Source organism: Gorilla gorilla, chromosome 20, assembly GCF_029281585.2.
Source record: "Gorilla gorilla gorilla isolate KB3781 chromosome 20, NHGRI_mGorGor1-v2.1_pri, whole genome shotgun sequence".
Classification (NCBI taxonomy): domain Eukaryota; kingdom Metazoa; phylum Chordata; class Mammalia; order Primates; family Hominidae; genus Gorilla; species Gorilla gorilla.
Window position 1 is genome coordinate 39,479,879 of NC_073244.2, and position 26,198 is coordinate 39,506,076.

Sequence of the window (26,198 nt, forward strand, 5' to 3'; positions counted from 1 at the left end):
AGAAAATCCAAAAGAACTATCTGTATCAGGCACTATCTGATAGAAGATTTATCTGAAAAAAATTTTAAATCGTACCTATTAATATGAATCCAGGTGTGGTCTTTCTTTCTTATGTAAGGGACAAAGGGTCTGTTTGTACAGGTGGAAATAACTGCCAAATAGGCTGAATGGCAGGAACACAACCCCTAGGGATCCAGGAAGCAGCCTCAGAAAACACCTTCTCTGACCAGATACCTCCTTGAAGAAAATGTGTATTAGTTTAATCAGTGCGTACATCATCATCATGGTATACAAACTTCTTTGCCTTCCTTCCTTTCCTCTTTCTGTCCTTTTAGACTCAAATATACCAACCATAAGCCTTAGCATCCATAACTTTTAAGTCAGTTTCTAAATATACACAAACCAAATTAAGAATCCCCTACCTTTTGTTAACATTTGGGGATACCAGGTAAAAGACAAACAGGAATGCTTTGTACTGTACTATTTTTGATAACTTTTCTGTGAGTTTGAAATTGTCCCAAATGATTTAAAACTTTTTTTTTAATTTAAAAAGGTTATCCTATCATTGAATATTTTAAAATATTGCCATGACCAAGTTTACAGTTTGAATTTTAAAGCTGGGTCTAACACAGACCAGAATTACTTCAATTCATCCAAAGTTTCTGGCCACAAAGTTATTTTTATCAACTTACCTTCCTAGCTGACATGCTCAGTTACAAGTGCTGTCTGGTCAAACACTCCAGAATCATCAAACACCACCCAGCTCCTGCAGGGGCAACTGATGTTCCTTCGGCTCGAGGAGCTCTTTCATACACTCCAAGGTGAAAGTACTCGCTCAAGATTGAGCCACTGCCTTCAAGGCTGAAATGTCCACATCTGTGGCCTAAAATGTAAAATAATGTGACTTAACACATGGAAATCAAAATTAAGCTCCACGTATAAACACTACTGACAGCCTGATTTTTTTAAAGCATGCAATAGGGGCAGGGATGCTTCTTCCATTATGGAAGCCTACCCTTCCATAAAGGATAAACATGAGAGGCCTGGCTTTTAGCTCATGGAACTTACATTGTAATCAAGGGGGTAAATAAACAAGATAGTGATGAGTAGGTGACAGAGAGTAACTAGCAGGGGTGGTGATCTGGTTTTGCTGGGATGGCCAGGGGAAGTCACCTCTGAGCTGAGAATGAAAAGGAAGCAGCCATCCAAAGAGCAGGGAAGACGCAAAAGGCCTGTGGTCGAGATGAGCTTGGCCACTGAAAGAGCAGAAAGGCAGTCCTTCTTGCTAGAGCCAAAGGGAGGAAACTGGGAGCAGGGGAGAAACAGTAAGTGATGAGGTAGGAGAGAAAGGCAAAAAGACCAGGACATAAAGAGCATCTGGCGCTTGGATTTTACATGTTCTCCAGCACAATGAGAAGCCATAAAGCCAACACGGGACCCTCGGTAAATGCAATGCATTAGTAGTTTTAAGCAGAGAAATTGTACACTTCTCTTTTAAAACAATGACTTTGACTGCTTTTAGAGAAGTGATGGGGGCAGGAGGGGTGGGCACTATCATAACCCAATGAAAAGGCCTGAACTTCAACTGAAGATATCAGCATAATCCAAAACTTAAAAACTCACAAGGAACAGCTGCAACCCACTGCCTCGTTCATAATCACTGCAGTATGCAATGCCATTTTCTAAAGGAGCTGCAGCAACAACTTGTATTCACACCCCCTGGTTTAACATTTTAGCTTAACAGGACTTTTTGTGGTTCAGTTAACAAACACTGAGAAAAATTCACAGCTGTAATTGGAGCGCAAATTTAATGTAAAAGGCCCAGTCAGTTGAAAAATAAGATTGTTTTTACTTTCTGCAATGAGACACATTATCAAAAGATTAACCACATATCTACAAATGTACTAGGCAAAAATGGGATAGTTTTAAAATGCCTCTTTGGTTTGAGCTACTCAATGGGCTACAACTAAGAAGGTAAAAAATTAATGGAAACTGTTGACTTCATAATTAGGCCTCCTCATTTTTTAAATGATCTCAAATACTTCCTCCACTTCATAGGTTTATAATCCAGTTCCCCTTGTCAAAGGATGCTGAAACTTAAGCCACTTTAATTCCCTGGTAGCTCCTCCTCAGTTGCCTTTAAAATTTGCGGAACACTTCCTACACCATGGCAATTAGATGTGAAAAACATGCTATTCCAATCAGCTCATAAACTTTAATTAAAAATAAGCACTTTGGCTCTAAGAGTCTGAAGTAAAGTGCTTATAGCTTGAGACAAATGTCTTAACAACAAAATTAACTTTACCTCAAGCAGCACCTTGAGCACATCATGTGCCAGACTGTCCGCCATCCAGATGGCTCAAGGACCTTCTCCAAGAACTCAGCTGTGAATTCCCGTGCCTCAGAGGCCTTGCAGTCAACTACAAACAAATTAAACACAGGAAGAAGTGAGAATGCATAAAGCAGAGGGAAGTTAATAAATCCACTTAAATCCATTTTCTCAGAACCAACAACTGGCAATCTGAGAGACTGAGATAGGCAGTCTACTTATAAACTAAAAAGATAAAAGGAGCAAAAAAAGACAGGCACGGTGGCTTACGTCTGTAATCCCAGCACTTTGGGAGGCCAAGGTGGGCAGATCACTAGAGCTCAGGAGTTCAAGACCAGCCTGGGCAACATGGCAAAACCCTCTCTTTAGAAAAAATACAAAAATTAGCCAGGTGTAGTGGTGCATGACTGTAGTCCCAGCTGCTCAAGAGGCTGAGGTGGGAGGATGGCTTGAGCCAAGAAGCAGAGGTTGCAGTGAGCCAAGATCGTGCCACTGCCCTCCAGCCTCGGTGACAAAGCAAGACTCTATCACCAAAAAAAAAAAAAAAAAAAAGCAGAAAAGAAACAAAAAAGAGAACCTACTCACCTAAAATGTAGTCTTGATAGGCCCTGGATTACTCACAGAGTAAAAGTTGATTTGTTTGCAAAATTTCTAGGTGAAGTGGCTTTTTTCCTTCTGGAATAAAACTTTGTAAACTACAACCTGGCTCATCAAGACAGTTACAATCACTGCGTGAATCTTCATTTTGAAAGAAACCTAAAAAAACAAAAACAATAAGCAGGCACAAGTATCTCAGATACTTCCAGTGCTCGTAGAGTGCTTCTGTCTTCACATCCTTGCTTGAAATTCCAAACCAACAAGGATTTGAGTATGAATGCTCTATTTATCTCTATTATTGTCAGAAGAAACAGCTTTACAAACTTAAAAAATATCTGAAAATCCAAGTTCTACTTAAAAACAGTAAGAGCTTAAGATCTTTCACAAGTTAGGTTTTTGTTGTTATGTGGGGATTTGGGGGAAGAGAAATAAGGTTGTTTTTTAATCCAGTGGAAACCACCTAAATTCTTCTCCCTAGAAGTAACTATCTTTACTATAGTTAGCAAGTTATAACAGTCAAGTATCTGTTATTTTTTTTTTCTCCCAAACACTTCCATAAAGCAGCATTAAAAGAGAGAGCTGTTTTCCTATACTCCGTCTCCAACGGGTTGAAGCTTCTCTTTATTTTCTACAATATCAGTCTGCCAATGGCTCCTCAATAAACAGGGATGAGAGATTCTTAATAATGCATAAGGTTTACTTCACTAAGACTACTAGGTTCCTCCTCATTAATTTCAATGACTGTGTCTAAGGAAAAGATCAGAAAATGCAAATCACATTAGGTTTGGGCTGTATGTAATTATGTTTCATAAGCCATGATTCAGCCAGTGGCATATCTAATTCTGTGTAATAAGATGTTTTTAAAAAACGAAATGACGGCTGCGCACGGTGGCTCACGCCTGTAATCCCAGCACTTTGGGAGGCCGAGGCGGGTGGATCATGAGATCAGGAGATCGAGACCATCCTGGCTAACATGGTGAAACCCCGCCTCTACTAAAAATACAAAAAATTAGCTGGGCGTGGTGGCGGGCGCCTGTAGTCCCAGCTACTTGGGAGGCTGAGGCAGGAGAATAGCGTGAACCTGGGAGACGGAGCTTGCAATGAGCAGAGATCGTGCCCCTGCACTCCAGCCTGGGCGACAGAGCGAGACTCCGTCTCAAAAAAAAAAAAAAAAAAACCGAAATGGCTACTAAATAAGCAATGCTGAGGGTAGCACTGAGACTGGCAGAGTAGTTTCCGAAGGTGGTTTCAAGGAAGGTGTCTGAGACGGTAATTAGCAGCAGTCTTTCTTCCTCCACCACCTTTGATTTTCTCCTTTCCCTTTCTCCTTCCTTCCATTCCTTTGTCCCAGCTCAGGCCCCCAGAATTACTTGATCCCACAGATGAGATGATCAAAGCAGCCAAGGGTCTACTACTGTTCACAAACACTGACACGCATGAGCCTTAGAGGGCAACAACACCTTACTGGTTGTGTGACAATCTCTCTGTGCCTCAGTTTTCTTGCCTATAAAGAGAAGATAAAAATAGTATGCTTACTTCAATTAAATTAAGAAAATTAAATAAATTACTTGTTAACCATTTACTACAGTGCCAGTTACACAGTATATATGTATATTTGTTAAATATACCTTACTTCAGCACCACTCTTTACAGCTATTTCGTTTTTCCAGCTTTACTGAAGTAAATAAAAATATTGTATAATCTAAGGTATACAATGTGATGTTTTGATATACATTATGAAATGATTGCCACCATAAAGCAAATTAACATTTCCATCACCTCGCATTTGTGCGCTGAGAACACGTCTCACTCTCGGCAAATTTCAAGTACACAGTAGTGTCATTAACTACAGTTACCAAGCTGCACACTAGATCCCCAGAACTTACTCAACTTTGTACTCTTTGACCCACGTCTTCCCCATTTCTCCCACTTGCAGCCCCTAGCAACCACTACGCTGCTCTTTTTCTCTCGGTTCTGCTTTATTTTCCACATAGGTGATATTATTTAGAACTTTTCTTTATTTACAGCCACTTTAAAAATATTCCCCTTCGCACAGTGTTTCACTGCGTCTTCACCACAAGGACAGCCACTGGCCCCGTCTTTAGATGGGAAAACTGCGGCCCGGCGACTTTTGCTAGTTGGAAAGGTGGGTCAGTGGTGGAATTAAGTCACACTTATGCCTTTTCACTTCGCAGCGGCTCTTTCCACTACACGATACAACTGAAAGTGTTAAAGTAAAAACGTGACCCAGTTTAAAATGTCGGGGGCGGGGGAACGGAAGCGGGGGGAAGGAATCTACCTGAGGAGTGAGCAGGCAGAAAGGACCGAGAACAAGGGGACCCGGTTCCATTTCTGGACCCCGTCCGCAGGCTGCTCGCCCGACTTGGGGTCGCTCTGCCCCGGATGATCAGGACAGCTGCGTGGGCCCAGGGTTCCAGCTGCCTTTATCTTCGGGAGAGCGAATGGCTCAGATCTCCACGGAGATGGAGCTAGAAAAGCGGAGCCCTCGCTCCACAGCTCGCGGCAGTTCCTTGAAGCCCACCCAGGTGGGCAGCCCCTGGCGCAGCCCAACTCTCTGCAGTCTCGGGGAAGCTGAGGCAGAGATGGAAGCCCCGCCCCGGGTCCTTCCCGACCCCAACGTCCTGGCCCGCCGAGTCCCGAGGCCCCAGCCAGGGCGCCCCCCGAGGGTCCGGACGCCCAGGCCTCACTAGGGAGCGGCTCCTGGCCCGGCCCGGCGGGCGCTCACCTTTCTCCCGGGCACTGGAGCCTCCCTGGCCGCCCAGGTGCACGCGACCCCGAGACTCCGTCTCCCGGCCACCCACTCAGGCACTTCAAATTCCCGCGGACGGGCTCCGCGACGGCGCGGCGCCTCTGATTGGACGGGCGGCCGAGCTCGTACCAGTGAGAGCCCCGCCCCGCCGCCCCGCCGCCCCGCCGAGCGCCCCCTCCCGGCAGGCGGACTGCTGCTCTCGCTCAAGTTCTGGCGTGGGGCTGCGCTGGAGCAACTGGGGCGAAGTTGAACTGGGACATCCTTGGAGATTATTTTTGAAAAACGAGCAAGCCATGCCTGGAAATGAGGGAGAGTGGGAAAGACACTGGATTGAGAGTCAGAAGACATGGTGTTTAGACGGACTTCGGCCATTCCTAGGGGCACTGCCTTGGGCAAATCTTTTCCCCTTTCAGGCGCACCTCACCTGTGCCAGGATGCTGGCACACACACACTGTATTTTCAAAGAATGTCAAATGTAGTATTTTTTTATTATTAATCAAAGGCAGCTGTAGCTTCCAATAATAATGGCTAACATTTATCGAGTACTGTGTGCGAGACACCCTTCTGCATGCTTTACCTGAATTACCTTATTTAATCTTCAAAAACCATCCCTTGAGAGAGGAACTATTATTATACCCATTTTACAGAGAACTAATAGAGTCAACGAGAAGTGAAGTGACTTCTCCGATCTAACTAGGCAAAGCCAGGAGGTGAAATCAGCCAGACTCCAGAAGAAACCCTTTAGTGCCTCTGTCAGGCACTCACTTGCCAGGCTGATGAGAGCAACCTGAAATAGCCCAGGTCACCAGGACACCAGGCGGGGTGAGTCCACAGGAGGCCAGGAGCCTGGACATGACACCCAGTGCAGCCTTCTCGTAGGGAAATATTTCCACTTACTGCTTTGACGGAAAACCTGGACTACAGTCTCTCAGATCCCCTACAGCTGAAATAAAACGGAGCCAGGAGAGGTGATTGTGGAAACGTGCACTTAATTCAGCTAGCTTTGCCAGGAAACAAGATTTCTTTGACTTGTGTGCAGAGTCTGACCTTACATTTATTTGTTCACTGAACAAATATTTATTGAGCACCATAAGGTGAAAACACAAAACAATAAAATTACGACTAACAACGGGCCTTGAGGACTAAGGTAGCTTTTTCATAATTTTCCCGTTTAACCCTCCCGCCCATAAACCTCACAAGTGGCAGGCAGCATTTCTCCTTACCCATTTTCATCATCACTTTAGACAACACAGCTCTCTTCTTATTCAATTACCAAATATTTCTTCAAACATCAAGATATGACTCAAACCAGTGCTTCTAGAAAATTATTTGAAAGAAACAGGAGGCAACAGGGTCAGACAAAATACCAATGCTATTGCAAACTCCATTAAGGAGAAACTATTGATTACATGGGATATATTTGCTAGACACAGCCCTTCTCATTTCCACACCGGTGTCACCACATATTCCCTACTTGTTCCGACTCTATCAGAGGTTTTTAGAGTCTCTCCCTAAGTGGAGAGCTGTTAGAAGCACATATTTCTTGTGTTTTCTTTCCCTGCCCCTCCATATCCTAAAGAAAGGATTTTTCTTCTTCCTCCTTTTCAGTCTCTTCCCTTGTAGCCTATCATAACCTTCTACTCGTCCTAAGGTGGACATCACCTACTGCTATTCCATCTTTTTTATATCTTTGCTCTTTTTATCACTACTGGGTCCTTACTCTGTTTAAACATGGGCTCACAAATACCTGCGCTCCCCCTAAAACCTTCCCAAAGCCCAACTTCAACCCTGAGAAACTGCCCTTTTGCTTCCCTTCTTGGTAGCCCCAGACTTTTCAGTACAGTGCCTCCCTCTCCTGCTTTCTTGAAGGCCAGCAGCCCCTCCTGAGGCCCCCAACCTCCACCCCACAGCACTGACCTGGCTGACCACCCACCTGTGCTCTTTCCTCCCTTGCCCTCTGCGTCCTCTCCCTTGATCTCCATTCTAGTTCTCTGACTACAGTACCTGGGTGAACTGTGGTCTGAAAGGATTGAATGAAAAATTCCAGAAATAAATGATAAGTTTCAAATTGTGAGCCGTTCTGAGTAGCAAGACTCATTCCTTTGTCCACAAGTGCCCACACTGTATACGCTACCCATCTGGTAGTCACTGTCAAGGCTGAAGGAAAACTTCTCCTTCACCCTTGAAGGTTTGTTGAAAATCAACCAACAAAAGGCAGATTAATAAGAGAAAAGGCATACAAATGTATTCACATGCACGGGGTTGGGGATATCACACAGGATGACCGCACCAGGCAGTGGGGTAGAGGTGGTTGTACACCCTTCTTCTTAGGGCAAAGGGAGGTGAGGAAGTGTGGATGATGGAGGGGTATGGGGGGAGAATTCCATGGGCTTAAATAACATACAATGACCTGGGACAAAGTCTATTGAGCCCACAGAGCAGACAATGGTTTATGACAGAAGTCCGTCCAGGGGTATTGAAAAACTCCCGTCTTTCTTCCTGCAATATAAATTCAGTTAATTACAATTCAGGGAAGAAACCCAAGGTAATTGTTTCCTTCTCTGGTGGGTCAGACTTTAGGCAGAAAAAGGAACTTCAGAGAACTTCATCTGTGCTTTGTGAGAGACAGAGGATTGGAAGACAGGATAGTGAAGGTCAGAGAGACCTTGAGGCTGCTTCTTCAGCTCACCATGACAAAGCACTGTGCTTTGGGGTATCAGTTTCTGGGCCCCAATATCACTCAGTGGCCATCTCAATTATCAGATCAAAAAAGCATAGTATAGTATATACAGGGTTTGGTGGGTTTGGTACTATTTGTAATTTCAGGCATTCACTGGGGGTCTTGGAACAGCACAGTGGGAGTACAGTAGTGTCCCCAAGGATAAGGGGGCACTACTGTACTCTTTCTTGCCCTTGTTTTTCTTCCTGTCTCTCAGATTCTCTAAACCTAGGTGATTCCCAGGGGCATATACTACAGAAGGCCTAGTACAGGTTATGGTGATTCATGCAAGAAAGTAGATTTGCTCATTTATTTGTCAAATAATAAATATATATATAGAATAGACTGTGTGCCAGACATTGTTCTACATTCTAGGGTAACAGGGCAAATAAGACAGCCAACGTCCCAGCCTGCACATGATGAAAAAGTAAAAAAAAAAAAAAATCAATTCACAAGCAAATTTCAATTATTAAAAATGCAAAAAATAAAAGAAATTCAACGATGTGACAGAAAATGAAGGGGGAACAAATTCAGATTTTATGCAAAACACTTGATTTTAAACTGTTAGCAACTAATTTTTTAAAAAATTAAATACCATGTAAGCCAGAAAAACTTTACTTCCTGGGCCAGATTGGCCCATGGCCCACCAGATTGCAATTTCTGTTCCAAGCTCCAACTACTGAAAATGTAGTCCAGGGACCAGGAGCTTGTTAGAAATACAGAGCCCCTCCCTCCCTCCCCAACCCATCCCCCAGAGCTGCTGGATCAGAATCTGTGTTCAACAAGTTCCACAGTCCCCAAGTGACATCATTCACATTTGATGCAAAGGCCTTCAGAACTCATGTCTCTCCTGAGGCTGTTTAATTTTCATATTCCTGCTGGAAAACTTGACCTGGGGTTCTTACCTGTGGTTCACCTCCACCTCCACAATGCTGCAAAGCCACACCTAAGCACAGCCCATCCTCCAGTTTAGATGTCTCTCACCATGTCCCACTCCCCGACCATGGCCTGTGTGGGCCGCCACCATCTCCCCTAGGGCTGCTGGGCCAGCATCTAGGAAGTCACACTCAAGCCTCCACCTGCCCCAGCCCTTCAGAATTTACTGCTCTCCTCTTGCTGCTCCTGGTCTAGGGGTCTCAAACTTAAATATCGAAAGTCTAGACCAAAGACACAAAGCAGAGAAGTGAGTGCTGCTCCTTCTCCAGTGGGCAGGAGATGAGCCAATGTTGCCACGTGGGCCTTCCAAGAGAAGCCATAAAGCTAAGTGTAATGAGACAATTTCCATGTTAAAATGTTAACATCTAGTTTTTAAAAATTCAAACAGTATGCCCACCAAATAAAACCTATCTGCAGACCACCAGTTTGAGACATCTAAGACCTAGTCTGCATGGTGCATTGTCACAGAGGCTGTGCACTCTTTGAAGGCAAGAAACGTGTCATGTTCCTTATTGCGTTGCTCGCACCTACCACTAGGACGGATTTAGTAAAGGGAAAAACTAAATTAATACTGTTTGTATCTGTGTGTGTGTCTGTCCTTTTTCTTTTAAATTTTAGATTCAGGGGCACAGATGTGGGATTCTTGCAAGGACATATTGCATGATGCTAAGGTTTGGGTTTCTATTGATCCTGACACCCAAATAGCGAACACAGTACCTGTATTTTTCAGTTTTCGCACCGCTATAAATAACCACTTGAGACTGGGTAATTTATAAAGACAAGAGGTTTAATTGACTCACAGTTCTGCATGACTTGGGAGGCCTCAGGAAACTTACAATCATGGAGGAAGGCGAAGGGGAAGCAAGGCACATCTTACACGGTGGCAGGAGAGAGAGAGAGAAAGAAGGAGAAGGAGAAAGAAGAAGGAGGAGGAGGAGGTGGAGGAGGAGGAGGAGGAGGAGGCAGCAGCAGCACATACTTTTAAACAACCAGATCTTGTGAGGACACACTATCATAAGAATAGGAAAAGGGAAATCTGCCCCTATGATCCAATCACCTCCCACCAGTTCCCTCTCTTGACACATGGAGATTACAATTCCACATGAGATTTGGATGGGGACACAGAGCCAAATCACATCAGTACCCAATAGGTAGTTTTTCAACCCTTGCCCTCCTCCTTTTCTTCCACTTTCTGGAGTAACCAGTGTCTATTGTTCTCATCTTTATGTCCATGTAAACCCAATGTTTAGCTCCCACTTATAAGTGAGAACATGCGATATATGTGTTTGTATTTCTGCATTAGTTTGCTTCGGATAATGGCCTCCGGCTGCATTCATACTGCTGCAAAGGGGATGATTTCATTCTTTTTTATTGCTGTGTAATATTCCATGGTATATATGCAGTACATTTTCTTTATCCAGTCCACTACTGATAGGCACCTAGGTTGATTCCATGTCTTTCCTATTGTGAACAGTGCTGCAATGAACATACGAGTGTGGTTGTCTTTTAGGTAGAATGATTTCTTTTCCTTTAGGTATATACCCAATAATAGGACTGCTGGGTTGAATGATTGTTTTATATTTAGTCCTTTGAGAAATCTCTAAACTGTTTCCCAAAGTGGCCAAACATTCCTACCAACAGTGGATAAATGTTTTCTCTCTCTTTTTTTTTTTTTTTTGCAACCATGCCAACATCTGTTATTTTTTGACTTGTTAATTAATAGCATTTTGATTGGAATGAGATGTTCTCTCATGGTGATTTTGATTTGCATTTTTCTGATGATTAGTAATACTGAGCACTTTTTTCATATGCTGTTGGCCACATGTATGTCTTCTTTTGAGGAGTGTCTGTTCATGTTCACATCCTTTGCTCACTTTTCAATGGGGTGGTATTTGTTGTTGCTGATTCATTTAAGTTCCTTATAGATACTGGATACTAGTTCTTTGTTGGATGTATATATTGAATAAGGTATCTCTACCCATTACTTTGTTGTTGTTGTCGTTACCTTTGTTGAAGATCAGTTGATTGTAGGTGTGCATCTTTATTTCTGAATTATCTATTCTGTTTCATTAGTCTATTCTGTTTCATTAGTATCAGTAACATACTGTTTTGGTTACTGTAGCCTTGTAGTAGTTTGAAATCAGGAGATGCGATGCCTCTGGCCTTGTTCTTTTTACTTAGGATTGCTTTGGGTATTCAGGCACTTTGTTGGTTCCACATGAAATTTAGAATAGTTTTTCCTAGTTTTGTGGAAAATGAAGTTGGTAATTTGATAGGAATGCGTTGAATTTGTAGGCTGCTTTGGGAAGTATGGCTGTTTTAATGATATCCACTTTTCCAATCCATGAGTATGGAATGTTTTCCATTTGTTTGTGTCATTTATGCTTAATCTTTCAGCAATGTTTTGTAATTCTCCTTGCAGAGCTCTTTCACCTTCTTGGTTAAATATATTACTAGGTATTGTTTTGTGTGTGGCTATTGTAAATAAGATTTCAGTCTTTACTTGGTAATCGGCTTGAACATTATTAGTGTACAGAAATGTTACTGATGTTTGTATGTTGATTTTGTGTCCTGAAACTTTACTGAAGTCATTTATTGGGTCTAGAGATATTTTGGTGGAGTCTTTGGGCTTTTTTAGGTGCAGGATTGTATCATCAATAAAGAGAGAAAACATGACTACTTCTTTTCCTATTTTAATGCCTTTTACTTCTTGCTCTTTCCTTATTGCTGTGGCTAGGACATCCAGTACTGTGTTGAATAAAAGTGGTGAAACTGAATATCCTTGTTGTGTTCCAGTTCCTAGGGGAAATGGCCCAACTTTTGGCCATTCAATATAATGTTGGCTGTTGCTTTATCATAGATGGCTCTTATTATTTTGATGCATGTTCCTTTTATGACTAGTTATTTGAGGGTTTTTATCATGAACAAATGCTGGATTTTATCGAATGCTTTTTCTGCATCTATTAGATAATCCTATAGTTTTTGTTTTTAATTCTGTTTATAAGTTGAATCACATTTATTAATTTGCATACATTAAACTAACTTTGCATTCCAGAAGTAAAGCCCATTTGATCATGTGTGAACTAAGTTTCTGATGTGCTGCTAAATTTAGTTTGCTAGTATTTTGTTGAGGACTTTTGAATGTATGTTCATCAGGGATATTGGCCTGTAATTTTATTTTTTGGTTGTGTCTTTGCCAGATTTTGATATCAGGATGATACTGGTTTCATGGAATGTTTTAGGAAAGAATCCCTCCTCTTCAATTTTGTTTGAATAGTTTCAGTGGGATTGGTACTAGCTGTTTTTTATGTGTCTGGTAGAATTCAGCTGTAGTCCAGGGCTTTTTTTTGGTGAGTAGTTGTTTTTGTTTGTTTGTTGTTCTTGTTTGTTTGGTAGTGAGTATCATTCTTTTATTTGCATGTTTAGAACTTCATTAAGCATCTCTTGTAGGCCTGGTCTGGTGGTGATAGATTCCCTCGGCTATCGTTTGTCTGGGAAAGACTTTACTTCTGCTTTATGAAGCTTAGTTTGTCAGCATATAAAATTCTTGGCTGGCATTTCTTTTCTTTAAGGATGCTAAATATGGGCCTCAATCTATTCTGGCTTGCAAGATTTTTGCTGAGAAGTCTGCTGTTCATCTGCTGGGTTTCCCCTCATAGTTAACATGACCCTTTTCTGTAGCTGACTTTAAGATTTTTTTCTTTCACACTGACCTTGGATAATCTGACTATGTGCTTTGGGGATAGGTGTCTTTTATAGTTATCTTGCAGGAGTTCTCTGGATTTCTTATATCTGCAGGTTGACCTTTATAGAAAAGTTGGGGAAACTTCCCTGAATTATATTCTCAAATATATTCTCCAAGCTGCTTACTTTCTCTTCTTCTCTCTCAAGAGTGCCAATATGTCTTAGATTTTTATTGCTTTTCATAATCTCATGTTTCTTAAAAGCTTTGTTCATTAAACATTTTTTGTCTTTATTTTTGTTGGGGTTGATTCAAAGAACCAATCTTTGAACTCTGAGATTCTTTCATCTGCTTGGTCTATTCTGTTGCTAAGGTTTTCAGTGTATTTTGAAGTTCCTGTAGTGAATTTTTAAAATTTTCAATTCCAAAAGTTCTGTTTATTTCATAACATAATTATGTTGTCTTTCAAATCCTGAATCACTTTTCTGTTTCCTTTGTGTTGGATTTCAACTTTCTCTTAGATCTTGTTGAGTTTCTTTGCCACTCATACTCTGAATTATATTTCTGTCATTTCAAACATTTCTTTTTGGTTAGAATCCATTTCTTGGGAGCTAGTAAGATACTTTGGAGGTGACAAAACACTCTGGCTTTTTGTATTACTGGAGTTATTGTGCTGATTTCCTCTCATCTGAGAAAGTTGACGCTTTATTTTTCAAATGTGCTATCATTTGGATGGGGCATTTTGATTTCTTATTTTTTTTTCCTTTGAAAATTTGACTGTGGTTTATGTTGTGTATGATCAATTGGCTTTATGTCTGAGAGCTATCAGAGGGCCTGGGTTCCTTGGTTGCAGACAGATTCATATGGTGGCTTTCTCGGAAACTGCTTGGTGTAGCAATGTGTTTTCATTTGGTGCTATAATTCAGACTGCAGTCAAGTCGATGGCACTTCAGGGCAAGAGCCAGCAGGAGGGTCTCACTTTGCCTGTGCTCACCCTCAGCAGGGGTGGAGGCAATAGAGACATATGAGAGCACCCTCCCCCAGCACTGCTGTTCTTCAGCAGAAGTAGAGGCCCTTGAGAAGCTCGAGAAGTGCCTCTTTCAGCCCACGCTTCCCGGGACCCAACAGGAAGATCTATGGCTGCATCCACAGCAATGCACTGAGGAGAGACAGGGGCAATTAGACGACCTCCTCTCCAAGTTTGTTTGTAGGCTTTGGTGTTACCCCCTCCAGTGGTTGGCACTGCACTTCCATTTCCTTTGACCCAAGGGAAGCTTTGACAGGCTGTGTTCTTACTTCCCTTAAAGGCTGTCCTCACCAAGGGTTAGGTCTCCAGGGCAGGTGTGCGGGGCAGGTAAGGGGGAGGGCACCTCCCTTCCACTCCTCAAAGTTGGTGGGTCACACTTCGCCAGCTGATCAAGGGAGCAAACTGGGGCACCCAGCAAGGATACACACTGACTGGTTCCAGATCGTAAAGCTGTCCTTGGCTGCAAGTCCTCCTGCTAAGGAGAATCCTCTTCTTCAGCACTTCTCCTCCTGTGGCAGCCCCCTGTAACAGGAGAGTCTAATTTCACTGCCTGCTCCTGGGGTGGTCTCCACACTCACCACTCAATTCTGGCTGTGGGGGTCCTTCCCCTGCTCCAGGGCAAATGCTCTACTCTCTGGCCTGAGACTAAAATGTCTGCAGAAGACACTATTGCCAGGTTGCCACACAATGACTGCCTTGGTATGAGCCCAGATTAAAAATAGTATCATCCTCTCGGTCCCAAGTCTGGGAAAATGCCAGCAGCTTTTCCCAGTGTCTTCCCTCCCTCCATCTCTCAGCCTCCCCCAAGCTAGCTCCGGGGCTTGAGAAAAAAGGGGTGCTCTGTCTTGGCCTGGGTTGCACAGACCCCTAGCAGAAGGGTGAGACACAGAGGGAGACAGGCTGCCACGCTTGCAGACAAGGGCTTCACTCACTGATCAGCCAAATGCTGTCATGGAAGCTGCTTGTGCGTCTTTCCCTCCCCAGAGTCTGGTGTGTCCTTCACTAGTCTGGTGAATTCCTGTCTTCCTTCTTGAGTGAAAGTTCACAGAGTTGATCTTTAAGCACTATTTTTCTATTTCCCTGTGGCTGTGGCATGCGGAAAGCCTCTCATCTGCCATCTTCATCATTACCGGATTCCCTAATTTACTGCTTGTTTTCCCTTCCTTCCTTCGTTCCCTCCTTCCTTCCTTTGCATTCTCTTTTCATCACCAACATGGTCTCTAACCCCTAGTGGACCTTTCAGATAGTGGTCTGCCTATGGTTCTTTTTATATATAACAATACAATGTCATTAGCCGAATAACTTGGGTTTAGAGTCTAGCAGCCAGGGCTGGGGCCATGCTGGCTGTTTCTGCCCAGATGCTTCCAGGAAGCAGATTCAACATTGACATCATTACCCGAGTCAGGGTCAGTGAAGGCTGATTGTATTGGTGACCCTCTTCCGCCTGCAAATCATCTCAACAGCTTCCCTAAGAACAGGAACAGCCTTTCGGCTGGTAACTAACAGCGTGGCTAAGGGCTTTGATTCCCTAGGAGACAAGTACTACTATAAGTCATTATTGGACATTCATGTGAATCAATTTCAGAGAGCAGATATGGACCAGACAGACAGCACATATTCTGAACAGCAGGGAAAGGGAAAGAGGGCCCCTGATTGTAGGAGAGGTCCCATTGGGGTAAGGCTTGTCTCTCTATCTGCAGCTGTATAGAGCTCCACATGGGCCCAGGGTGGGCCTGAGCACCTTCCATAAGAAAGAAAGGTAGCCCACAACTCCCATCGGCTTCAGGGAGAGAAGAGATACTAGCTCACTGCTACTGATTTGAGTATCTAGGGATTCCCATAATGAAAACGAAACCAAAGAAAAGCCAGGCCCAAATCTTGGCATGTATTTTCCACTAGAGGGCAGCTTAAACTTTCAAAATAAAATAAATCTTGCACACTTTGTAAAGTACTATATATAAAATTTGTATGTACACATCATGTAAAACTAATGTTCATATTCTAGTCTTTGCAAGCCTGTACAAGCAGGTCAAGTGTTTAATTCCATATGTCTGAATGTATGTATCCTAGGAAACTAGTCTAGGATACAACTGAAAAATTCTGAAGAAAGTTAAGAAGAGAAGTGCCAATGCCCAGTGATCTGCCCTCTCAGTCCAAGTCCTGCCCTGCACGACCCAGTGTTTATGTTTTTATCAGGCCTATGTAGAGAACACAGGTCAGTGTGTCTGCTTCTAGCTATGATGAGGAACTGAAGTTAAATTTACCTTCCCACCATAAGCAACTAGAAAACCAGACAAAATATATGAAACAACAGTTTTTAAACAATGATCACGGCAGGGCTGTGATCCCTAAGAGAAGACAAACAAAAGCTGTGAGTACTGTAATCCCCCCTGGCTTTCTGCCTGCAGGCGCCTCTGGACTGCAGAACTGGAAGGGGGAGTTTGAACAGAGCACAGCATCTCACCGAGTTAGGGAACGAGAGATCAGTTTGGAGAGACAGTAGTGGCTGGAATTTTTAAAAAGAAGTACCAGGAGAAAGAGCTGATTTCAAAAAGAGCTTGAGAAATCTTTGGAAGGTTGCCACTCTAGTCTGATTCTGAATACTGAGCCACATGTTACTAGGGTGAAACTGCATGGGCTGAGCCAAGAGTTAAACGATGACCACAACTCACACAGGGATGGGAGACATGGAGTTCAGACAAGCCAGAGCGGTGACCCCTCAAAGACAACTATCTAAAGTATATAAAGCACTCACAAAACTCTGAAAACAACAAACAATGAAAGATAAATAGGCAAAAAACATAAACAGACATTTCACTGAAGAGGATATAAGGATGCCAAATAAGTACATGAAAAATGTTCAACTTCATTAACATAAGGGAAATGACAAATGAAACCTGATGGCTCACGCCTGTAATCCCAGCACTTTGGGAGGCTGAGGCTGCTGAATCACCTGAGGTCAGGAGTTCAAGACCAGCCTGGCCAACAAGGGGGAAACCCCATCTCTAATAAAAATACGAAAAAATTAGCTGCGCATTGTGGTGCACGCCTGTAATCCCAGCTACTCAGGAGGCTCAGGCAGGAGAATCACTTGAACCCGGGAGGCGGAGGTTGCAGTGAGCAGAGATCGCGCCACTGCACTCCAGCCTTGGTGACACAGCAAGATTCTATCTCAAACAAATAAATAAATAAAAACATAATGAGATATTACTACACACATATCAGAATGATTAGAATAAAAATTAGCAGAAGTAGCATAATGCTGCGATACAGAGAAACTGGATTACTCAAACATTGCTGGTGAAATGTAAAATGGTACAAACACTCTGAAAAATAGTTTGGCACTTTCTAAAAAAAATGAAACATGTAAGTACCATAAGACACATAACTGTACTCCTGGGCATTTATCCCTGAGAAATGAAAATTGTGTTTATACAATCACCTGTACACTAATGTTTATAGCAACATTAGTCAGAATAGCCCCAAACTGGAAACAACCCAGACGTCCTTCAGTAGGTGAACTGTCAGACAAATTGTGATGCCTTCAAGCCATGTGTATAAATTAGACTTCTCCAGAGAAAGAGAATTAATATAAGATTATGTTGGTGGGACTGTAAACTAGTTCAACCATTGTGGAAGTCAGTGTGGAGATTCCTCAGGGATCTAGAACTAGAAATACCATTTGACCCAGCCATCCCATTACTGGGTATATACCCAAAGGACTATAAATCATGCTGCTATAAAGACACATGCACATGTATGTTTATTGCGGCACTATTCACAATGGCAAAGACTTGGAACCAACCCAAATGTCCAACAATGATAGACTGGATTAAGAAAATGTGGCACATATACACCATGGAATACTATGCAGCCATAAAAATGATGAGTTCATGTCCTTTGTAGGGACATGGATGAAATTGGAAATCATCATTCTCAGTAAACTGTCGCAAGAACAAAAAACCAAACACCGCATATTCTCACTCATAGGTGGGAATTGAACAATGAGAACACATGGACACAGGAAGGGGAACATCACACTCTGGGGACTGTTGTGGGGTGGGGGGAGGGGGGAGGGATAGCTTTGGGAGATATACCTAACTCTAAATGACGAGTTAATGGGTGCAGCACACCAGCATGGCACATGTATACATATGTAACTAACCTGCACATTGTGCACATGCACCCTAAAACTTAAAGTATTATTATTAATAATAAAATTTAAAAAAAGATTATATATAGCGGGGGTGGGGGGAGAGACAGAGAGAGAAGGGGGAAATTTTTAGAAATTGGCTCACACAATTGTAGGAGCTGGCATTTTTAAACTTTGTAGACCAAACAGGCAGACTGAAAACTCAGGTAGGAGTGGATGCTGAAGTCTTGAGGCAAAATTTCTTTTTCTTTGGAAAACTAGTCTTTTCTATTAAGGCCTTCAAGTATTTATATGAGGCCCATGACATTATTGAGAGTAATGTCTTTTACTTAAAATCAACTGATTATAAATGTTAACCATGTCTACAAAATACCTTCACAGCAACACCTATATTAGTGTTTAATTAAATAACTGGGTACTATGGCTTAATCATATTGACACTTAAAACTGACCATCACACCATATTCAGCAATTAAGAGGAGCAAACTATTGCTATACATAAGAAACTGGGCGACTCTCCAGTGAATTTTGCTGAGCAAAAAAGCCATTTCTAAAAGGTTACATACTGTATAATTCCATTTATATGACATTTTTAAAATGACAATATTTTAGAAATAGAAGAGTAATTAGTGGTAGCCAGAGTGGGAGGAAGAGGTGGGAGTAGATAAGAAGAAAAAGAAGGAGGGTGTGTTTATGAAATTACAACATAAGGGATCCTTGTGATACTGGAACTGACCAGTATCTGAACTGTGGTGTTGAAGACATGAACTTATACAGATTCTAAAATAATATAATACTTAATCCACACACACAATAAGCACAGCAAAATTAGGGAAATTGGATTAAGGTCAGTAGATTATATCAATGTCAATATCCTGGTACAATAGATACTATATTATACTATATTATAGTGTAAAATGAGCATAATTTTCATTTCTCAGGGATAAATGCCCAGGAGAACAGTTGTGGGTCACATGGTAGTTACATGTTTTATTTGTTAAGAAAGTGACAAACTACTTTTCAGTGTAGTTGTACCATTTTACATTTCCAGCAGCAATGTTGGAGTGATCCAGTTTCTCTGTATCCTTGGCGCATAACACTATGCTATAACATAGTATCTGTTATACTGTATTATAGTATATTATATATACACTATAGTATAGTATATATTAATGTATACTATATTATACTATAGTTTTCAAACGTTACAACTGGAGGAAACAACGCAAAGTGAGCGGAAATCTCTGTATTATTTTTTAACATCAACTTTATTCTTATAATTTACATAAATAAAATGCAGTCACTTTAAGTGTACACTTTAAAAGTTTCAACAAACATATACAATTGTACAATCATCACCACAACAAATATATAAAATATTTTCATCATCCCAAAAGAGTCCCTTGTGTCACTTCCCAGTCAACCGCCTTCTCCTAAAACCCCTGTTTCCAGCCCCTGGTAAACATTGATCTGCTATCATTATAAATTTGTCTTTACTAGGTTTCATATATGTAGAATCATGGAGTGTGCATACTGTATAATTCCAACTATATGTCATTCTGGAAAAGGCAAAACTATGGAGACAGTAAAAAGATCAGTGGTTGCTGAGAGTTACGGGCAGAGAGTGGGATGAATAGGCAGAGTAGAGAGGATTTTTAGAGTAGTGAAATTTTTTGTATGATGCTATAATACTGGATACATATAATTACAGTATACCTTTGTCAAAACCTATAGAATGTACAACATCAAGACCAAACCCTAATATAAATTATAAACTTTAGGTGATAATGATGTCGCAATGTAGGCTCAGTTGTAACAAACGTACCACTCTGGCAGACAATGTTGATAATGAGGGAGGCTGCAGAGGATGTATTAATACAAGGGAACTATCTGTACTCTCCACTTAATTTTGCTCTAAAAAAAAAAGTATTTTTAAAAAGAAAAAGTAAGAAAAGCTCAGAGCCTACCAAACTCATAAATGTTAGTGTTCTTCAGGGATGGCCTCACTTCTTTTATGTCTCTGTTCTTTTACTAGATAATTTTATCCAGTCAACCCAGCAATCTCCTTGTTGGGTATATGCCCAAAGCAACATACACTGTTCTACCAGAATGCATGCCCACACCAGCATTCACCACAGCAGAGACAGGGAATCAACCAAGGTGCCCATTAATAGTGGACTGGATAAAAAAATATGGTAAATATATACCATGCAATACTACACAGCATAGAAAATAATGAAATTATGTCCTTTGCCACTGGAGGCCATTATCCTTAGTGAAACAGTGTAGAAAGAGAAAACCAAATACCACATGTTTTCACTTATAAGTGGGATCTAAACATTGAGTACATATGGACATAAAGATGGGAACAACAGAGGCTGGTTGCTACAAGAGGAGAGAGGGTTAGATGGGGGGCAAAGTTTTAAAAACTACCTATCAGGTACTATGCTCACTAACTGGGTGATGGTATGCATACCCCAAACCTCAGTGACATGCAATTTACCCATGTAACAAACCTGCACACATATCCCCTGAACCTAAAATAAAAGTTGAAGAAAAAAAGAAGCCAAAAAGTGTGTTATTATTGAATAAAAGAAGAATTTTGAAATGACTTATAGCACTCTTTCCAAGTTTTGGTCCCCTGTGTTAGACCTTAAGGTATCAATTTGCTCTTAATATTATAAGAAGTTTTGATTTTTAACTCAGAGAAGTTCAACTTTTGTTGTGTCTTGCTGCTTTCAGCTTTCTATCCTCTTGAGAAGGCCTGAGAGGATAACTTTCTCTTTGTAACGTTTTCATCAGTGTTTGTAACTTTTTTTCCCCTATAACTCTAAATGCTGTTGAGGCCTGATGCTAAAATATTTTATCTTAAAGGTCTCAAAGGCAGTGGTTTCCTCCAGTATAACTTGATTCTGCACTCTTGTTTTTTCTTACTATATCTAAATAGTTTCATGAACAGGAAAACTTAACTCATGACTCAGAGTAATTTGAGTATTCTTTCCATCAGGTTTGACTTCCAGGTGATCTGAATGGGCTTCTTATAAGGGGAAGCCCTCACTGCAGAGGGTCTTCCTTTGACTTTGGTAACTGGCCTAAGAAACAGATCTTATGTTTTATTGAGATAATTCCTACATCATCATTATTAAATTTTTTATTTGCTTAGGAAAACTGAGATTTAAAGAAAAATTAAGGCTTTTACACCTATATAACATTCTGTATTGATTTTAAAATCCTTGTGCTGTTAAGTTACAGGACTTTGACTCCTGGGTCTTGAAAAGGCACCAATTCCTGTTAAATCTTGAACATTTAAAATGCATTTGTGAGACACAGGGCCAGAAATTAAACTTATTCAATCTCTCTCAGCCCAGGGACTACTATGAAAGAGGTGGGCATGTAAGAATATAGGGGCTTATTTTAAGAGATAAAATTAGTTCAGAGTTTCTCTGTAAATTAAATATTTTTATCAAAAGCACATCGATGCAAGGTCAGCATATAGGTCCCTGTGTTGGAATAGCAAGGTTTCCTTGAGGCATTAATCTGCTCCTTAACTAAAAATAAATAAATAAATAAATAAATAAATAAAAGCTTATAAAAGATTTATGGAAATTGTATCTTATCAAGCTGACTAAAATGAGATAGATTTGTTCATAAGGCTTATTTATATTAGCTTAAATATTAGTAATACATTATATGAAGGTAAATTTTAGCTTTTAGTTTTCTCTTTTGAACAAAATGTTTGTGTAATATTAAGAAATAGTAAAATGTTTTTGTTTGCCCTTTGAGTAAACTACAAAAAAAAAAAAAAAGAAAAAAAAAACCAAGAAGGGGGAGAGAGAGAGACAGACCCAGCTGGCCTCATGATGTCTTTATTAGACCTTATTATTTGGGAACCTCAGTCTCTTCTATGTTAAGAGTAAAAGTTTCTGCCTTTTTGAAATTTTTGAGTTATCACTTTGGCTAACTGAATAACTTATTTTCAGTAACATATAATGCCATTTTGCAATTTTAAGTGTTTTAAACCTTTGTTATTTGACAAACGCTCCAAAATCAAATTCTAAATTCAGTCTTTTGGCCTTAAACTAACTTTTTAGAAGTCCAGCAAAGACATATTTGTCTTATTTGTTATAATAAAATCATACAGGAAGCATTGTCAAATATACAAAGGTGTTTAACTTTCTTTGTGTTATATTTATATGAATGTCTTATTAGTATGTGCTTCAAAATCGTATGATTCCTACAGTTCTAATATGTTTGAGTATATGTTATCTGTAATAATTATAATTATTATGTTAAATTGTTGTATGTTACAAAATAATCAAATTTCCTTGTCAATTGTATCTCTAACAATGACAGTTCTAAGATTTTGCCATCCACAAATATTGTATTACTTTAATCCTTTTCAAAAAGTAGTTTTTAACTTCAGTGAGTGCTCTTAAACACGGGTTTCTGATAATTTTGGAGACTGTGTTGTTGGAATAGAAAAATATAACTTCCAGGACTCTAATTAAAAAGTTAATGTGTTCATGAGAATTGTCAACACAATATCAACTGGAATGAGTTAATTGGGCTTGATGGTTTGAAAAAATCTAACCTGAGATTTATTGTATTAAAATGTTCCAGTAAAGCCAATTTTAAAAAGAAGCCTATATGGAGGATAGTTTTTCTTGCTGGAATTTATGCAAATAATCAGGCCAAGTATAATAAAACTAAAACTTTTATTTTTTTTCAAATAAATTAGTCCTGCTATGAGTTGTCTTTGGTAAAAATGGAGAACTGAAAGAGAAAAATTATCTTTCGAAAGAAACTATAGTATATGTGTTATTACATTCTAGTCTTGTTCACTGTTTTTTCAGTTTTTATTATTTTCTACAATTTGGACCAAATCCTAAAGTTTTCCTGGCTACAAGTTTTCCAAACTAATGTTTTTAATTTTTTCCTTTCTTTTTTTTCCTCTGATTTGTCTAATTTGAAATCACCAGAAATTAAAGCTGTGTTTCCTCAAAGCGCTGTGAACTGAAGCTAAACATTAGGAAGAAATAACAACCTATTTATATGTCCTAAATGGGTTTTCCAGGATTCTTTTCCCCTTTTGTTGTTATGATCTTTCCTTCCTCCTTTTTTCCCCCATTTTATTTCTCTGTTCTTCTCAATAGAATGTGAGAATTCACAACCTGAATGAGCCTTCCTAACAATGCGGACTTATCCATCTAGGAATGAACTATCCTAGTGGTGACAGATCAGACAAAACCACAGATTCATTTTCATCTAAAATACTTTCTTTGAAAGATCCTTTTAAATAGGGGGAAAGTGATAAAGAAAAAATAGAATGTCGGGACCCCAAATTAATTACGCCAAAAGGGAAAAGTTAGAGCCTAGAAGCTGAGTTATTAAAAACAAAACAAAACAAAACAAAAAACTGCCTTTCCTTTTGTTCCTAAACCGATTGCTACAGATAGAATGCCGCATGTCTCCACAAAGGGCCTCCCTCATCCTGACAATGTAAATTAACAGCTTATCTTCATGGATACAAAACAAGAGGAGACTGGAAACTGTCCCACCACCCACCCCAAGACAAATGCATACTTGACTGCTTCCTCTACTCAATGTTTACTTTATCTTACGTAAAGTGCACATTTACTGAACACGAGATGAATGCATAATTGACTTTTCCCTCTACGTCCGCCTTTTCACGCCCAACAGGTGGATTCAGTTAACCTAATAGAAGCCTCAGAAGAATGTGACCATATCCATCTCTTTTCTTTCTTTCCCTTTTTCCCTTCTGCCACATTTACCCTTTAAATATTGAAGCCATCAAAATCTTCTTCAGAAAAAGCACAGGCCCCAGATTCTGTTGTAGCTTGTGTCTGTTTTTCCCAGGTACATTGTCAACCTTGACAAAATACATCTCTAAAATGATTAAGACTCACCTCATTTTTTCTGATACATATGAAAAGAGGGTCTATATTTACATTAATCTCTGAGTGTTCTTGGCCTCATTGAAGACCCACTTCCAAAAATTAGACACCTTCTCAGAAATTGGGAGGAATATAATTTTTTGCTTCAATTCTCACCAAACTGCCCAGAAACCTCCTGACATCTTGGAATGTCTTTTAAGAATCCCAGCTATCCCAGTAACCATTTTCACATACAATACAGCTAGACTGGCTGGTTCATGATGTAAATAGACCTGTTCTGTCACCCCTACTCCGTCACTGCTGTCACACAGACATTCCTCCTCCCATTCTAAGGAAAGGTCTTTATAATGTGACAACACCTTGCTCAGGAAGTCTCCGAGTCCTTATTTCTGAGTGAGCCTCATATTTCATTATTTTTGGAGGATATTCCTGACCAGCTGGGGTGATGGTACCCTAGGAGAAGGGATCATTCCATACTAGTCTTGAGCTCAGAAGCAGATCCGGGAGGAATTGTCCCTTAAGCACTAAGGGTTTCTACTCTTCTCAACCCATATTCACTCCTTAGTTTATCCCACCCAGTCTCATGGCTTTAAACTCCATCTACATTTTCACTTTTGAAAGCATGCTCTGTGGACCAGTAGCAGCATCTGGGAGCTGGCTGGAAGTGCAGCTTTCCAGATCCTGCCCCCGTCCTACAAAATCAGAATCTGCCTTTTAACAAATCCCCAGATGACTTACCAGCATGTGGTGGTGTGTTGCCCCATGCCTGGTACCTCCCAAGTTATCTCCTGTCCTGAAATCTGCCCCAGCCACTCTGCAGCTGCTTACATCACAGTTCAGCTTGAAGGTCCACCAGACATATTAAACATATCCAAAATCAGATTCTTAGTTTCTGCTCCCTAACCCTGCCCCACCCCCCGCCTTCCCCATTCCAGCAATTACCCTTATCCAGTTGTTCAGAACAGCAATCTTGTCATTATCCCTGAAGACTTCCTCTCATACGCTATCCAATCCCCCAGAAACTGCTTCCATCCACTTATTACCACTTGCCCCGCTGCCTGTCCAAGGCAACATGGCGTCTGACATAAAGTGATATAATTTCCTCCATCTTGCTACTTCTAGTCCTACCACCACAGCAGCCATCATGACCATTTTAAAATGCAAGTAAGAACAGTTGCTCCCAGGGTCCCATCTCATGTTTTGGAGTGCTGGTCACAGGCGTCACTGTGGCCTCCAGGGCTCTGCAGGATCTGAATATGCCCCGAGCCCAGCTCATAGCCAGCCGTTCTCCCATGACTAACAGCTCACCAGCCAAACCAGCTGCTTCGTGCTCCTTGAAGTGTGAACACATGGACACACTCCTGGCCACAGTGCTAGTGTGGCTCATGCTTCATCTGCTCATGTTTCTTCTTTATGGAGGTTTTCCTCACCACCTCATCAAAACGATGTTTCTGCCTATCCTCTAGTCCCATTTTCTGTTATTTTTTTCACAGCAGTTCTTGCCACCTGACATTTTTCACATTTATTTACCTATTTATTTATTTTCTGTTTTCCCAACTAAAGTGAATGTGGGGCTTTGTGGTTTTGCTGTCTCCAGTGCCTAGCTCAATGTCTGAAACATAGTAGATTTTTCTTAAATACTTGCTTAGTAAATGAATTTTACTGCTCAGTGGGCACCACTCTTACCCCTGAGAAAGAGTCCTATCATTTTTCTAAATAGGCCAGGAGAAGAGGTCCTGACTGCTATCATTAATCACTAGTTAGTCCACTAGTTTTGCCTAACGGAGTAAACATATCCTAATAACTTTTTCCCAATGTTTGCTTACAAAGCCCCTTCTGGATCAAATTCTTATGTTAGAGAAAGAAAACAGTGTAAGATGCATTTGAAAGAAAGCATAATTCCATTTGCCTTTTATTGCCGCATATCACTATAGGCCTATGGAGTGACCAATACAAAATGAAAAATATTCTCCTAATATTTGTAAACTTTCACTTAGAAAAACTTCTCATTCCCTGAACTCTTTTCATACCCCAAGAAAAAAATACTTAATGGTAAATGTTTTAAAAAGT

At 40.7% G+C, this 26,198-nt stretch overlaps 1 pseudogene; it reads right to left on the reverse strand.

Annotated features, from left to right (window-relative positions):
• Positions 1-245: 245 nt before the first annotated feature.
• LOC101130250 (uncharacterized) lies at positions 246-25,515 on the reverse strand (annotated as a pseudogene).
• Between the last annotated feature and the right edge of the window lie 683 nt (positions 25,516-26,198).